An 18,520-nucleotide genomic window follows, 5' to 3' on the forward strand; every position below is an offset into this window, starting at 1 on the left:
AAGTGCAAAGGAGAAAAAATAAAGGAGGGCAGGAGATAAGTTCACTGTTGGGTTAGGATTGACATTTTAAGTAGGCATCAATGAAGGCCTCTCTGAGAAGGTGACGTGTGAGAAAAGACCAGAAGTGGGTGTAGGAGTGAACCACGCAGAGATCTGAGGGAAGCTCTGGAAATGCAGAGGTCTGAGGTGCACCAGGCAGGTGTGAGTGGAACAGAGGGAAGGAGGAAGGGTAGCAGGTGGCAAGGTCAGAGAGGTCTAGGGCTGGGGGCAGATCACGTAGGGCCACATAAGACAGAGTAAAGATATGAGCTTCACCTCTGCAAGAGATGAGAGCCGCTGATAGGTTTCAGTGGAAACATGACATTATTTGACCAACATTTAAACATGATCTATCTCCATTATGTTGAAAATAGCCCGAAGAAGAGCTGGGGCAGAAGTGGAGGGACCAGTTAGGAAGCTCCCACATTCATCCAGGTGAGGGATGACAGTGGCTTGGAACAGAGCAGCAGACGTGGAGGTGATGAGTAACAGTGGGATTCTGGAAATGCTGTTGACCTTTGAACAACATGGGTCTGAACTGCGTGGGTCCATTTATATACGGATTTTTTCAGCCAAACACAGATGGAGGGATGAGAAATGTAATATATATTTCTATACAGAGGACTGACTTTTGGTATACATGGTTCCACAGGGCCACAGCAGGACTTGAGTGTGCATGGATTTGAGTGTATGTGGGGGTCCTGGAACCAATCCCCTGAGTATACAGAAGGAAGGCTATGTTGCGTTTATCAGTTTTCCTTTGACTCTACCAGAAACTCATGTACTTTCTATTTTTCTTTTTAAAGCTAGACATTTTGGATTTTTATTCTTGCAACCCAAGAACACCAACAGATTCAGAATGTCCATAAATAATGGAAAAACAAGACACTTTTACTAACTCTGTGACCCTTGGTAAATTGCTTAACCTCTCTGCATCTCATTTCTTCATCTGTAAAACAGGAAAGTAATAACAGATTGAACCATATGAAATTGTCGTTTTGGCAGGTCAGAAATGGTCAAATATTAGCACTTTCATATGGCTTACCTCTAAGCCCTACCATATTTATTGTTGTCAGGATTAAATAAACTAATACAAGTAAAACACTTAGAACCATGTCTAGTGCATTGTAAGAGCTAAGTAAGTGTTAGTTGTTACTGCTCTTATTATTATCAGTGCTTTACATTTCCAACATTTTTTCACATTCCTTTTCTAATTCAGTCCTTGTGACAGCTTAGTGGGACAGGCAGGGCAGGCAGCATCACCTACATGCTCAAAAGAGCCTTCTGCAGCACTTTAGAAGGTGTCTTCACGCATCATGCCGTTTGATTCTCAGAACAACCCCATGTTGTATGTAGCACATGTATTCAAGTCTGCTTTGTGTATTTAAATAATGAAATAATAAGAACATAAGTAATTCATATATGTTTGATTTACTTCCCCCAATAATAGGAATAAAATTGTTATGTGCTACCCTCACATGGATATTTTAATTGATGAGATGCATGAAAGCAGAGTTCAGAGCTCTTGATCTTTAAGATCCAGTTCAGTGATCATGTCCTGCAGGCTCCAGAGCTCTTTGCTCCCATCTGTTAGTAGAGGGCACCGCTCTGTGAACAGTACATGTGGTGTTCCTTCCTTTCTGTTTGTGTGTCCTACCGCCTCTGCTTGGACCCCTGTTTTTCTCTGATTTCTGCATGTTCGTAGAGTATCAGACACAAAGTGGCTGGCCAATAAATGGTTAAAAAATGAATAAGGAACTAAGTGAAGGAATGAATGAATGATTATTTGGTTTATTTATTAGGAAACCAAGACCCTAATGTGAAGTGAATTGCTTAATTTCAACACAACTACTAAATGAATTAGTCGAGAGTCATGCCCAGGTGGTGGAAAATCATGTCCAGAATGCCATCCAATGTGGCATGAAACTTCAGACCAAAATGAAGCCGTAGGTGTGCTCAGCCTGGAGTGTGCCTACAGACGAAAACCCACCCCAGATGGCATATCCAATTTAATCAACATCACCTGTGAGCCAAACTGAACAGTAAATGTTAAGACAGGATCACTAATAATGGGGACCTGGAATGTAGCCAGAATTAAAACAATGATCTGCTTAACAATCCCTCTGGGCTGGATGCATGTGGAGAACGGATAAATGCTGGATATCGAAACAGCTGCTCTATGGCAAACTGAAATGGGGCAATCATAGATAGCAAAGGGAGAAGAAACACTTGAAAGTTGTCTTAAATAAAGTAGTGCTTTAAATAATGTGTGACCTAGCTGTGGCCTTTTGAGAAGCAACCACCACACACAAACTACCCTGGCATGCATCTCTAGAGAATGAGGTGGCTTTGGGTGAACAAAGCCTATGGAAGTAGAAAAGGCAATGATGGCTGGTGCCACCTGTGCCAATACACAGATTGTATTAATCCAAACTAGCACTGGGAATCACCTCAGAACATGAAGGCCAGTGCTCTAAATGAATATCCCATGGGTCACCACTTCCTGAACTTTCCATCTTAAATATGACCATTTTCTGCAAATGTCTTGTAGTCATTGTGTGAAATCCCATGTCTTTCATATACTGTCTGTTGTCTAATTGTTTTGAAATTATAATTACATGGTGTCTTCTCATCAGGATCACAAATTGCCTTAGAACATAAATCAAAGTTGATGTTCAAAATAAGTAATCACCAGCATGGTACAGGCCAAGACCAACCAGAATGCTAGTTTGTAACACCATCCTGGCTGGTCCAGCCATTGCCCCCCTTCTTTTGGGTTGATGACTTTAAACTAGGAAGTATACTAGGACTGTAAACAAAGGACTTCCTGATTGATTGATTCCCCATGTTCATTTTTATACTTGTCTGTCATTGGGGGAAATCCCATATCAGTGTATAATTTATCATCCATACAACTGTATTAAAATAAGCATGCTAATTACAGACCTAGGAGTAGGGACTGAAAAATAAGCAGGCAAACAAGTAAAGAATCAGTTGTTCAAAATAAAATTTTCATGTATTTATTAGTCATTTTGAAATACATACTCTGTTACTGTGCTTACTCTTGGGAATACAGATAGAATATATTTACTTACAGAAGATATAGATGAGTAGAAATACACATTTCACCACTGCTACCATCAACTATAATGTGTCCAAATGTTTTAAGAATAAGTTGTTATAATCTTTTTTATTGGTACATAATATTTGGACACATTTATGGGGTACATGTGATATTTTGTTACATGTACTGAAGATGTAATGATCAAGTCAGGGTATCTGGAATATCCACCACCTCAGGTACTTATCATTTCTATTTGTTGGGGATATTTCATGTCCCCTCTTCTAGCTATTCTGAAATATACAATACATTGTGGTTAACTATAATCATCCCCTATTCTAATATGAAACATTATTTCTTCAATGGAACTGTATATTTGGACCCATTAACCAACTTTTTTCATCTCTCCCCCATTGTAATTATTTTAACAGCTGCAAGATCACTATAGAGTCGGTAAGCATAGTTGAATTTCACATATATAAACATTGGGTTGTCTCCTCCAAACTTCCCTGTGCAGGATTCCTTTCACAGCTTCCCTGAGAGGAGATTAGCAGATCTGGCTATTCACAATACTTGGGATAGGGGCTACTGCCTCGTGAAGGAAGCTACATGTTTTTAATAAAAAGAATGTTCATATTTTTAAAAAGCAGTTTGCAGTATATTCTATAATTGTGGATTTTCCCTACATGCCCTTCTCTAAACCATATACTATGAATTTAGGTAAACTGCCTCTTCAGATCCAAGAGGTTTTTAACATCTAACCAAAATGTCTTCTGATTTTGATCCTTAAATAGGAAAGAGTTATCAAGTGTAAGTTTCACTAAATCTCAATAGCCATAGGATTACATCTGATGAAAGGGCATTTATTTGTTTATTTGTTTAGATATGGAATCTCACTCTGTCGCCCAGGCTGGAGTACAGTGGCGCCATCTCAGCTCACTGCAACCTCTGCCTTCTGGGTTCAAGCGATTCTCCTACCTCAGCCTTGCGAGTAGCTGAGACCACAGGCGTGTGACACTACGCCCGGCTGATTTTTTGTATTTTTAGTAGAGATGGGGTTTCACGGTGTTAGCCAGGATGGTCTCGATCTCCTGACCTCATGATCCTCCTGCCTTGGCCTCCTAAAGTGCTGGGACTACAGGCGTGAGCCACTGCGTCCCGCCACGAAAGGGTATTTATATAGCAGAAAACCTTCAGGGAAGCAAAGGAAATTGTCATCCATCTCCCCTTGTCCTCATTTATTTCAGTCTTTTGAACCCAGTTGGTAAGTTGTTCACTAACCAGTTCATTTAGCTTATTACAACAAACTTTTTGCATTTTTTAACAATTTTGACTTGGGTAAACATTTTTTTGGGTATTTACTGAAATCTGTCTTGGAATAGATTCAGGCCTACTATCCCAACTCTCAAAGAATGGTAGAAATGTAAGCAAATAAGAGCAAAACAGTGTTGTAAACACTTGCCAGAAGGCATGAGCAGGAATCAATGGGCACCACCAAGAAAGGTGTGGCCAGTTCTCTTTTTCCATGTGCACTGGCCTTTGCCAAGATACTCATGTTCTGATGAGAGGAGAAAATAATTTTTTTTTAACCTATGAGGCAGGCATCTCTGGGACATAGCCTGTATGTAGATCCTTGTAGGTAGATCTTTTAATTAGGATGTTTTTTTCTGTAGCTTTCCCATGGATATTTTAGGATTCATAGTGATAGTTTGAGTATGTTCCTGAAGAACAATCTCTACTAGATTTCCAGCAATTCCTAAGGTCTCAATGGGTAAACTGTTGAAAATCACCTAAGTTACCATAACATAGCATTTACATCTTTGGGACTATTTCTGATATATCTGTATCTATAAATCTTTGTCTGTGGAGAGGCACTTCATCCTTTGAAGAAAAAACAGATGACAAGATGAGAGTGATCACAAATACTTTCCTCCACCACCACCACCACCACCACCACCACATTCCAGGTTATTTGTTTTGAGCCTGGTCTCTGAGATACCTTCTAGGTGACCAAAATAAATTCTCTTGTCTCTCTGACATTGTTTGGTGTTGCTACCCATTAAACTCCAACTGTAAAGCAGCTTTGTAAGAACACTGCAGTGCCACATTACAGAGAACAGATGTCAAAATAAAGGTTCACTAATTTGAAGCAACTTACATAAATAGAACCTTCAGGTATGTCTGTGACCACAAGAGGAGAAGAAGCAATTGTATTTGTGCAGTTGAATGGTACCAAGGACAGGCTCTTTCCTTGATATGCCAACAGAGAGAATTTTGTTAGCGGTATTCTGTGAACAAAACACTTAAGAGAATGTATGTATACAATAGTTTTGAAAAAAAGGGTTACTGACACAGATGCCAATTTGGTGGGGCATATGGAACATTTACACTTGCCTTTTTCTTTCTTGCTTGCTACAGCTGGTGCTGATTTAGTATGTGAAATTTTACTAGCAGGAGTGCTAATCAAGACAGAGATTCTGTAAGGATTTAGTCATTTATGTAGGGGAAACAACGGGTATCATTAAAAAGTAGAAGATCATCTTATGGAAAAACATTATCATTATCAACCTCATTTTTAAACCAAACAGACACAATGGTACTGTAAGTATCACTTTAGCAGTCGAAAAAGTCAGAATGTTTTCCTTATAATGTTCTAAGAGGATTGCACTCACAGTTTTAAGTTTTGGTAGAGGCACGTTAAAGTTTGGTGTGTCAGAGTAATGCAAAAGGGTGAGCAATTTAACAGTTAGTTGTTTAACTTTTCTGTGCAGTGTTTCGGCAAAACTGTTTGTTGGAAACATCAGTTTTTTTAAGGAATAAAATTTAGTTATGATAATATAGAAGGTGAATGCGTTTTTCTGAATCATTTCGGGGAAGTTGTGGGAAGGGGAAAAACGTGGAGGGTTTGATTTGATTTTTTTTCTTCTGTATTTGAATACAAAGTTTTGCAACATGAGGCCTGATTTTATCTAATAATCCCACTGACCATACAGGAGTTCAGAGAAAAATTTTAAAAAATCTTTTCTAAGTAGCAACAAAATCATTGTCGGTACATTAAATATGTTGTACAGGTGGCTTGGTAGAGTTGCAGACCTGAACGGCAGCTACAAGACATCTGCTGCCTGGGGAAACTTGCAATGTGGCGAAGTGGTGTTTGTAGCTCCCTATGGAAAGGTGCCAGCTGCCCAGGCCTTCGCTTCTGCAGATGAGCGGAGAGTCTTGTGGGGGCTTCAGTTGAAGCCGCGCGTCGTCCCATCCTCTTCTGTCTGAGAATTTAAAGGACAACGAGGACCTGCTGTGAAAAACCAGTGAGACGGTGTTGGGCGAGTTGTATATCACCTTTCGAATATTCCCCAAGGGCTTTGCCCATCAGTGTGAAAATGAGCACACGCCTGCAAGGAAACCATTTTAATTCTAGTTTTAGGTTGAATATCTAGGACCTATTGCAAATTTTTTATTATTATTGTGATTCATGTCTTAAAAGTCCTCAGAAGAGATATTTGAAGAAAAGTAAAGTTTGCTAAAATGGAAGCAATAAAATATTTTATTATGAAATAATTAATGGTTATAAATGTCTTAGATGTTTGGTTTGTTTTCCATTTTGACATAAATATGGCACTCTTAAAAAAAGAATACACGTTATAACTTATAAATTACTATTAGTGACTTACTAACTGGCCAATTAAAATTCATTTATGGAGTCCCACCACAGGCCAAGCACTATGTTAAAAGCACGAGGGACAAAGACTGTGTAACACAACCCACAGCCGTTGCTCATAATCTAGAATATTTAAAAATTAATTAGCAAATATCTTATCTTATTTACTCAGGTTTTAATGACATTTTTTACTATAAATAAGCTTGACCATTTGAGCTATGTCATTGAAACTGGAAAAGTTGAAGACCTATCCTTAAATACACGAAGATAAAAGGCTGAGTAGGTTTGTACTGTGTCAAAATTTAAAACAACAAATACTGATTTCTTCCTCTTTCCATGAAAAATTTCTTCCATCCATAATATTGCCTAAGAAATGACGTTTTAAGAAAGAAAAGGACAGGGCCACCAGTTAATGGGATATGTGATTACTTAAACACACTAGACAAAAGAGAATAATGAATTTTTTTAAGGTAAAAAATTAGATTAAAAAAGTATTTTTAGCCTTATGTTTACACACACACACACACACGCACACACATACACTTTAAATTGTAGTGACTTCTGAGCACTAATAAATTCCCTTTAAAAATTATGTTAGGTTATGTTCAAGGAAATGTTTGTTTCTGAAATTGTAACTGATGAATATCGTTTGAGAATTTCCTCAGTGAGGCAATCATTTAAATGGAAACCATTCGTGATAGGTCCTGGGGGAAAACCCATTCTTTCTCCCTAAAACTACCTGAGATTGGCTGTTAATCATTTATTTTGCTGTCCATACTTATGAGTAATAAGGAAAAATAAAATGTCATGTTTGAAAAAGGAACAGGTATTCGTTTTCTTTAAAATACATTGGCTTAGTCAGCTGAAGAATAAATTAGGATGGTCTACAAACTGTTAACAGTGACAGCAAGCATATGGCAAATTTGAACTGTCTGCAGGTCAACTTTTATTTTTGCTTTCCAAATGTCTGTCAGTCATTGTTAGGATCTAAACACACGTGTTAATGGATGAAATTCAGCAATACAAAATCGTTTAGCAAATTCTCGGAGCAAGGGATTTTTTTTTAATCTTTGTCTCTCAAATATACCTTCCTTGATCGCAGTCTTACAAGATTTTACTCAGAAAGAACAAACTCTTTGAAAGGTATTGTTGCCTTTTCTTTGTTCAGTTAGGAAAAAGACAAACAGTATTGTCATATGGCGTGTGTGTGTGAGTGAGTGAATGTGATATGTGCACATTGATTTCTCCAAGAACCAGTAAGGTGCCCAGGTTGGTGCCTTTGCCATCATTATGACTGTCCCTGTCACTGTAATTGTACCTTTCACTGTGGCAATGGAGAGCCATCTTTTAATTTCTCTCTTTCTATCAGAGCACCCTTGCTTTCTAAAGTCAGTCATGTTTATGGCCGTGGAGACCAACGACAGTTTGACCATAGTGGAGTGTTCTGCCAAAGGTAATGATAAGAGGACAAGCATATGCAGCTGGGATGAAAATTGAAGTGGAACTCCTGGGATAGATTGGAAGCAGGTTAGAGAAAAAGACATGAGAGAAAGAAAAGGAGGAACAGAAAAGAAGACTTGGAATAGAAAAGTCTTGAAAAGGCAATCCAGCAAATATCCAAAAGGATGAAGGTGCTGACCTCAACAAGTTTTCTTGCATGAGTATGAGAAAATGGATGGACTGCAAGGGGTGGGAGCTGCCTAGGTTTTGAAACACTTTCTTCAGAGCAAGTCCTGTGCTGCCTCTGAAAAGATTATGGAGTAAAGTGTGGGAAGCAAGAAATGCTATTCATTTCTCCAGGGCCAGAAGAATTCTGATCATATTTTTAAAATTGCTTGTCAAAATAACAGGGATGCATTGCTTTTTAAGATACCAGAGTTTTCAAGAAGCTAAGTGGTGGAATGTTCTTTGTACGTAGGGGCTAATGGTAGGAGATTCTATAAGAGAACTGAGCTCCCTACTAGCAATGGGGATGATTGGATCCTTGAAGAGCAGAAGTCAGGTGGTAGCACTTAAGTGTCAGAAGCAAAGTACAGAATTACCACACCAGGTAACAAGGTCATAATGGAGGCCAGAGGAGACCACAGCCCCTGCAGCAGCAGTTGCCCTGAGGTATGTCAATCTTCTTTGCTTGGTGGGTGTAATTTGAGCACAATAACCTTAGAAGCAGGGCTGCTGCTACGCAATGTGGAATATGTTGCTTCTCAGGCCCACTGTGACTGTAAAAGAGCGATCACAGTAACTAGGTCTGAGAAGGACATGGAAACAGAGCCTAGAGATGAGAACCTGGGTCAACACACTAGGCAAGCAGCACAAACCAGAAAAAGTGCTAACCGAAAGAGAGACTCTACCATGGGTGGTGCTATGGTTTGGGTATTTATCCCCTCCAAACATCATTTGATCCCGTGTTGGGGATGCTGGAGATGGGGTCTAGTGAGAGGTGTCTGTGTCATGGGGTTGGATCCCTTATGAATGGCTTAGTGTCATCCTCATGGTAATGAGTGAGTTCTGGCTCCCTTTGTTCCCATGACAACTGATTGTTAAAAAGAGCCTGGCACCTGCCTCCCCTCTCTCTTGTCATGTGGTGTCTGCTCCCCTTGCTTTCTACCATGAGTGCAAGCAGCCTGAGGCCCTCAGCAGAAGCAAATTCTTGTGTCATGCTTCCTGTGCAGCCTGCAGAACCACGAGCCAAATAAACCTCTATTCCTCAAGTATTCCTTCATAGCAATGCAAAGTGGACTCAGATGGGTGATTTTAAGGAGAGAGGATGAATGTCAGCTATTGCCTTGAAGTCAACTGCTGCAGTGGGGGCTGTAGTCTGTCCCCTTCCTCTTGCAAAGGTTTCCTGAAAATTCCGACCAACCAGAATCCTGAAAAAGCTACGCCTAAGTGGAAATATTTAGTCATCCATAGAAATGACATTTCCTGGTATAAAGGATTTTATGATTTCTCCTTTCTACCGCCTAAGGTTTTTCTTTTTTTGAGGCGGAGTCTCAGGCTGGAGTGCAGTGGCACCATCTCGGCTCACTGCAAGCTCCACCTCCTGAGTTCACACCATTCTCCTGCCTCAGCCTCCCGAGTAGCTGGGACTACAGGCGCCACACCTGGCTAATTTTTTGTATTTTGTTTTTTTAGTAGAGATGGAGTTTCACCGTGTTAGCCAGGATGGTCTCGATCTCCTGACCTTGTGATCCGCCCACCTCGGCCTCCCAAAGTGCTGGGATTACAAGCGTGAGCCGCTGTGCCTGCCCTGCCTAAGGTTTTTAATAGACCTCTGACTAGTTAGCCTAAACCTACGTGTCTGTAGGTCTTAGATGTGATGACATTTACAACCTTGATAGCTGCTTCATGGTAGCCAAGGTTGCTGGAGTAGGTCATGAATGCTGCCAGCTGGCTTCTCCTACAAATTCATGCCATCCGACCTCAGCTATGGACCCTCCTTGTGGGGAGTCTTTTTGTCTCTGTTTTTTTTTTTTTTTTTTTTTTTTTTTTCCCTGCTGTATTTCCCACAGCTGCTATTCCAAAACCTTTCCATTGTCCTCAAGTTCAGAAAACTATTCCTATACATTTTGTATCAGCAGAGGGCCTCAAAACATACTTCTCAGTGATTGAAGTTATCCAGTCCAAACGCTAGCTTTTTAATCCTCACTTGGCTTTTGGGACGCTGTTCTCCTGTGGGTGTCATTCTACCTTTCCATTGCTTGCTCCTATTTCTCTTCCCACCTCTCAATTAGGGGCTTTCCTACAGTTCTCTTTGGTCATCATAACCATCCTCCTAATAATATGCCAGGCACAAATTACATTAGTGTCATTGCATCCATTCTATCAGCAATTCTGTTAATTATATGTTGGCAGGTTTCTCTTTAAATCTGTGTTTGGCACTGCCCAGATTAGAATCTAATTTTCTCCCTTCTAGATAGTAGTCTGTCTTCTTTATGTCAATCAGAATAATCTTTCTAAAATATAGACTTGATTAATTTTCCTGACTCAGATTTTGTTTTCACTTTTTATTATAAATAAAATGCATACTATTTTATTGTGAATATAATACTTTCTTTTGTGAAATACAGCATATTAGAAGAATATATATATGATATGTAAATAGCATCTAAAAATAATAAAATTCAGCTTAACAAATAATTCAGCTTAACAAATAAAATACTACTTAACAAATAAAATACTACTTTTACTTTTGAAAGCCTTTGTTTTGTGAGTTCCTGCCCAATTGCACCCCCTTCCTCTATCCCATTACATCCTCTCTCCTTTATCTAAAGTAATCAGCATCTGGACTTATGTTTATTTATTTGTTTCTCTTAAAGTTTGCCATATATGTATATATATTAATCTATGTAGAGATTATATGCGTATGTTTAAATAAAAATGTTACAGTGTTGTTTCATTTTGCCTGTTTTTGAACTTTGTATAAAAGAAATTATATTATTCTACAACTTGCTATTTTCCCTCATATGTCTTTGAGAACTTATTTATGTTGATGTATATGTCTGTAATTTTTGTATTTTCACTCTTGCATGTTATTCCATTTCAAGAATGTATCCCAATTAATTTTTTTATTCTTCTTTTATTGGATATTTGGATTGATTTATTATCACAAAAATGTTACTATAAATCTTCTTGCATAGGTTTCCTCGTGTTCATGTATTCAAGTGTTTTTCTAAGATGTATACCTAGAAGTGGTTTTGGGTATGCACAAATTCACTACTTCCAAATAATTCCAGCTTGTTCTCCAAAGTGGTTTTACCAATTTACTCCATACAAGCAGTGTATTGGAGTTTCCCTTGGTCTGTATGTTAGTTTGGTGCAAAGGTAATTGTGGTTTTTGACATTAAAAGTAATGGTTAAAAACTACAATTACTTTTGCACCAACCAACCAACCTTACAAATACCTGGCATTTTTAGACTTTAATTTTTGTGGTCTATTTAGATGTGACATTGTATTTCATGGTAGAATTAATACACATTTCCTTCATCACAATTGACATTGAGAATTCTCATGTTTACTCTCTCTTCATCTCCTGTGAAAAACTATTCATTTTATCTTTTTTCATTTTTAGTGAGAAAAATGTTTGAATTTTTTTTTCCTGGCTAATTTTTGTATTTTTTGTAGAGATAGGTTTTCCCCATGTTGGCCTGGCTGGTCTTGAACTCCTGAGCTCAAGCAATCTGCCTGCCTTTACCTCCCCAAATGCTAGGATTACAGGCATGAGTCACTGCACCCGGCAGGTTGTTTGACTTTTAAATTTTAATTCACAGGATTTAAAAACTGATTTCAGATAGTAATCCCTTACCAGTATTTTCTGTTTTGGTTTGTGCTTTCTGTTTGCTTTAAAATTATTTATTACCCTGAAGTGATAAATATGTTTTCTTATGTTGCCTTTTAAAGTTCAAGTCTTTCTTTTCTTATTTAAGTTATTGATCCATCTAGAATTAATTGTTTATAGGGTGGAAGATACTACTACATTTTTTTCCATATGTATAATCAATTGTACCAGCATAGTTTATTGATAAATTTGTCCCATGGGCACTGATTTGAAATGCTAATTCTTTCATTTATCAGATTTCTGTCTAGGTGCATAGATCTGATTCTGGGATCTCTGTCCTGTTCCACTGGTCTAGGGTTTATCTCCACACTGCTGGCTTTTATGTTTACTATATGGCTTTCTTTACTGTTGTTCTTTATTTTTTTCATATGGCTTCAAGTTACTTTCTAGTGTCCTTTCATTTCAGCTTAGAGAATTTCCTTTAGCATTTCTTGTAGGGCAAGTCTAGTGACAAATTCCCTCAGGTTTTTAAAATCTGATATCTTGATTTTCCCTTCATTTTTAAAGGATGGATTTGCCAGATATTAAATTCTTGGTTGACAGATTTTTTTCTTTCAGCACTTTAAATATGTAACCATTTCATCCCATTCCTTCTGGCCTCCCTGACTTTTGAAGAGAAATCAGCTTATGGTCTTATGAAGGATTCCTTGTATGGGATGAGTTGCTTCTCTTGTGCTGTTCTAAAATTCTGCCTTCATCTTTTGAAAAATTAGTTATCATATGCCTTGGTGTGAATCTCTTTGCGTTTATCTTCCACAGGCATAGAGTTCATTAAGCTTCTTGGATGTGTAGGTTCATATCTTTCATTAAATTTGGAATATATCCCTTTTTTCTTCTTTCCAGCGTTCAAGATTTGAAAGCGAGGACGTGCTGGGTCCTCTGATGCAAAATTCTGGATTTCTCTGGGTCTTCTGGTAGGAGCTGTGATCGATTGTGCTGACAACACAGGAGCCAAAAACCTGTATATCATCTCCGTGAAAGGGGATCAAAGGACTGCTGCTGGTGTGGGTGATATGGTGATGGTCACAGTCAAGAAAGGCAAACCAGAGCTCATGAAAAAGGTACATCCAGCAGTGGTCATTTGACAATGAAAGTCATATCATAGAAAAGATGGCATGTTTCTTTATTTCAAAGATAATACAGGGGTCATAGTGAGCAATGAAGATGAGATGAAAGGTTCTGCCATTACAGGACCAGTAGCTAAGGAGTGTGTAGACTTGTGGACCCGGATTGCATCCAATGCTGGCCGCATTGCATGATTCTCCAGTATATTTGTAAAAACAAAAAAAAGCTTTAAACCCATTAAAAAGTATTTGTTTGCAAAAAAAAAAAAAAAAAAAAAAAATGGAATATATTCAGCCACACTTTCTTCAAGAATTCTCTCCGTCCCTTTCTCTCTTCCCCTCCCCTCTGGGATTACCATTTTGTATAGTTAGTATCTTGTTGGTGTCCCATAGTTTGTTAGGCTATGCACATTTTTCCTCATTCTTTCAGGTTCTCTTCTTTTTTGTTCATCTCAGTTGACTTATATTTAAGTTAATCAATTCTTCTGTTTGCTCAAATCTGTTGTTGAAAACCTCTAGTGAATTTTTCAACTCCAGAACCTCTATGTGATTTCTTTTTACAATTTTTATGTCTTTATTGACACATTTTTCTCTCTCTTTCTTTTTTTTGAGATGAGGCCTCACTATGTTGTCCAGGTTGGAATGCAGTGGCTATTCACAGGCACGATTATAGTGCACTGCAGCCTCAAACTCCTGGTCTCAAGCAGTCCTTCTGCCTCAGTCTCCCAAGTATCTGGGACTACAGCTGTGTGTCATGCTATTCTCTATTTGTTGAGACAGCATTTATCTCATTTCCTTAAGTTAATTTTTATGCTTTCTTTACTTCTTTAAGCTTAGTAATACAGTTTATTTAAAGCCATCTTCCAATAGGTCTAATGGCTGGGTATCTCCATGAACAGTTTCTATTAATTTTTTAATATTAATATTAATTTTGAATATTAAAATGTGGCAAGTCTGAAAATCAGATTCTTTCCTCTTCCTTGAGGTTTATTTTTCCTGCTTAGTATGGGTTGTGGTTGTTTACTTGTTCAGTAAATTTTCTAAACTAGTTTTAAGTCTCTCTGAGTGTTTTTTTTTTTTTCTTTATCATATGTAGCCATTGAAGTCTATGTTCTACTAGCTTAGTGGCCAGCTTGTGTTTTCACAGAGGTACCTTAGACACTTGGCATTGAAAAAAAAAAAAAAAAAAAAAGGAGGAGGAGGTAAAAAAGGAGAGGAGGAGAGGGAGAAGAAAAATAAAAAGATAAAATTATCTCAGTTTTTGTAGATTTGCTTTGTGTTTGGGTACTTCTTCAATCCTTAGCCAGGCTGTTTAAAACTCTGCCTTAGCAACCACTTCCTACATGAGTGGAGATCAAAGGGTACTCAGAGGTTAAAGCTCAGGTTTTCTCAGGCCTTTTCTAGTATGCATCCCAACTCTGGGGACACTTGAGTTGGGTGAAACACAAGGAAGCTTTTGTGCTGGTCTTTGATGAAACTACCAGACAGGGTGAAACCCACACCATCATTCTTTAAGAATAAGGTTTGTGTTGCTCCCTCTGGCACTGGCAACCTGCATCAGGAGTACAGGCTGCTGTTCTCATGGCTGCTGCAGTTTGGGGTGTGAAGGATGGTACACAGGAACTTTAAAATGCCACACCACTCCTGTACCACTCTCCTACCATATATAGAAGCTTCTTTCTTTATCAAATCATCCCTTGGTTGTTGTAAGTTTTTTAACTGGTTTTCCAAATTCTTTAAAAGTTGATTCTGACCATTTTTGCTAGCTTATTAGTTGCTTTTAGAAAAGAATGAAGCCCTGTGGTTTCCTAGTCTGACATTTCCCTGCCATTGCTCCTTTATACTATTATTTTGCTTTTCTATATTCATTTAAAATCAGTTTGTCAAGTTTCATGAAAAACCTGCTTTTTTTTCAAACGTTTTATTTTGAGATAATTGTAGATTTACATGCAGAGATAATACATAGATCTCATGTACCATTTCCCCAGTTTTCCCCAGTGAAAACTTCTTGTAAAAGTATAGTAGATATCACAACTAGGATATTGACACTGATATTCAAGATGTAAAGCATTTCCCTAACACAAAGATCACTCATATTGCCATTTTATAGTCATACCCACTTCCCTCTTGCTTCCACCCTTTCCTTAACCCTTGATAACCACTAGTCTATTTTCCATTTCTATAATCTTGTTATTTCAAGACTGTTATACAAATGGAACCATACAGTATATAACATTTGGGGATTTCTTTTTTTTAACTCAGTATAATTGTCTGGAAATTTATTGAAGTTGTTCCAGGTATAAAAATTTTTTAAATTGTTGAATTATTATTTACTTCTTGGTACAGATGTATCATAGTTTGTTTAACATTCACCCTTTGAAGGACATGTGGGTCATTTCTAGTTTGGGGCTACTACAAATAACACTGTTGTAAACACTTGTGTGCAGGTTTTTGTGTGAACATATGTCTTCATTTATCACCAGATCAATGCTCAACAGGGAAATTGCTGGGTTGTATGGTGACTGCATACCATCACAGTTTCTTAAGAAACTGCCAAACTGTGTCCAGAGAGGGGCAATGGTGAAAGTTCTGAATTTCCAGTGGACATCTTCAGATACTACCTCAGTGGGGAGAGGATGGTAGGGATACAAGTCCAGGCTCCCCCTGTGTAGTCTCCACTGTCAGCACAGTGGGGAAATCTAATCCAGCCAGTGGGAAAAATGTTGTGGTTCTTCCCTGACATGTTTTATTTTGCCAAATTGATATTTAGATTCATTATATGCCAGTGGAACATGAATTGAACTGCAATCTATACATCCCAACACAAGGTAATTTTTAAAATACTGTTGACAATAACATCTGAAAACATAAAGTACCTAAGGAATAAATCCAACAAGATATATAGGACATTTGAGTAGGATATTATAACACTTTATTGAAGAAATATAAGGGCTTAAATGCAAAGGCATACTATGTTCATAGTTAATCATAAAGATTTTTATTACATTTACTTCATTACATTTTCTTATATGGTCTAACAATTTGTCTTTAGACTTTTAAATTGTAGACAGTAATATTATTTTTGAATCATGATAGTGGTATTTTTTCCTTTTATTTCCTTTCTTATAACTTTTATTACTCTTTCTTGTCTTATTGTAAGACTCTCCAGTGCAATGCTGAATAGAAGTAGTGACAGAAAGCAATTTTGTCACATTCTTGAACTTGAAGATAATCTTACGATCGTTGTATGTGCTTTTACAGCTGTTGTTTACCAGAATAAAGAAAATTTCTTCTATTTCTAGCTTGCAGAGTTTTATTATGTGGGTATTGAGTTTTATCGAATGCTCTTACTGCATCTATGGGGGAGATTTTGATTTTCTCCTTTAATCTTTTAATGTAATGAATTAATTTTGTAATTTTCTAATGTTGAATCAACTTTGCATTTCTGGAATGATCACCATTTGGTGATAATGTATTATCTTTTTCATATATCCCTGGATTTATTTTGTTAATGTAGGTTAGTATTTTTCATTTATCCTGTGAAATTGACTCATAATTATGTTTCAGACTGACTCTGTGTGGTTTTGGTGTAAAGGATGTGCCAGCCTCATCCAATATGTTAGAAAGCAATTCCTCTTTTTCTCTTTTCTAAAAGAATGAAATAATTTTAATCCTTAACTGCTTGATAGAATGCATCAAAAGAAATATTTCAATAAGGTATTTTTCTTTGCAGAAAATTTCAATCCATGTTTTTAGTTTCTTGAGTGAGTTCTAAGGCCGTTTAGGCTTTCTAGGTTTTTGTGTATTTTGATAACATATTTTTCTAGAAATGTGTTCATTTCAGTGAATCATTCACATGTACTGTTTTTAAGTTTATATAATGTTCTCCTACCATCTCTTTACTATGTGTTGCATCACTAATTAAGCACCCCTTTCATTCCTCACATTGTGTGTTTTACTTTCTCTCTCTCTTCTTATTTTTGTCAGAGATATATTCTTTATTAGTTTCATCATAGAACCAACTTTTAGCTGTATTGATGCTCTGTCTTGTATCTTTAATTTTCATTTAGTTATTTTATCCTTGTACCTCACTGTTTACTTCCATTTTTCTTGTTGTGTTGATCCCATTTCTGCCCTGGCATCAGGTTTGTGTCCTGTCACTAAGCATGACTATGAAATTGACATTCTAGGCCACCAGAAATTAGTAGACACTACAAGGCAAAAGTCCATTCCAAATCTCTATAACTTCTTGAGTTTTTTGTCATTGGTTTCTAGAGACTCCTTTATGATTACAGAAGCTCATCTAGGCATTGCAAAATGGTGTCTTTTATATTTTGCCTACTGTTTTTGGGTGTGCTTTCCAGAAGAGGTTTCTCAGAAATGACCCTGCCTGGTGACCCTCAAATACTCTCCATGACTCTTAGTATCTAGAAACCATGTCCAAATTCCAATTTTTAAGGGCTCTCACCTCAACTTGCCTTTCCTGGCTATCTTTCCTGTCAGGTGATGCCCTTTCCATATGGAAACTTCCTTTCAATTCTAGACACAGATCAATGTCATTTATTAGTGATAACTTCCTAAGTGTTTGAATACATAAGCACTCTGTTCAATAACATTAGTAACAGGTCATACAGATATTTCTTTCTTACAGCACTATTCATTGTTTGCTGAAGGAATGAATTTATGCCCATCTTTCCTGCTGGGGTTTGAGCTCCTTGAGGAGAGGAACTGTGCCTGACACAGAGTAGCCATTCCATAGTCATTGCTTGTGGAATGAATGTGTGTAATTTTCAGTCTTTCTCCTCACTTCACATGTATTTTCTCCTGAGTCCACCTTTGATGCTCTGGCTATACAAGTACTTACCCATAAAGTAATAGGACCTTATATAGTCACTAGAATTTTTCTTTTCTGTAGATTTAAGCACCTGTGGCCCAGCTCTTAAATGGTATTAACCAAATTACACCAAGCATTTTGGTTGTACCTTTGGGTTCCGGAGTCTAATTGCTTGTAATGAAACACTGGAGTCATAATTTGATGGTCTGTAGGTTTTTCAGCTGTTTCTCTCTATGAGAAAATGTATAATGGGATATTTTGCACGTGACTGTCTATATTTTATATGCAACACATCAGTGTTGTGTAAATTTTGTGAGCAACTTCTATTATCTTTGAAACCACAGAAGCAACAAACAGTTATAATTATAGTCTGAAGAAGTGATAGTGTTTCAAATATGCCTACAGTCGTGGTATTACAATGAGAATGTTCTGTTTGCCTGCAGCTTTCACTGTGCTCAGTGACATCAAAATTATACTAAATTTTAACAGAAACTTCTGTCCTTAAACAGAAACAGCTTGTTTGAA

At 37.5% G+C, this 18,520-nt stretch overlaps 1 pseudogene; it reads left to right on the top strand.

The window, feature by feature from the left end:
* The first annotated feature begins 12,954 nt into the window (after window positions 1-12,954).
* On the top strand, window positions 12,955-13,356 carry LOC104654638 (annotated as a pseudogene).
* The last annotated feature ends 5,164 nt before the right edge of the window (window positions 13,357-18,520 follow it).

Source organism: Rhinopithecus roxellana, chromosome 14 (assembly GCF_007565055.1).
Source record: "Rhinopithecus roxellana isolate Shanxi Qingling chromosome 14, ASM756505v1, whole genome shotgun sequence".
Taxonomy (NCBI): domain Eukaryota; kingdom Metazoa; phylum Chordata; class Mammalia; order Primates; family Cercopithecidae; genus Rhinopithecus; species Rhinopithecus roxellana.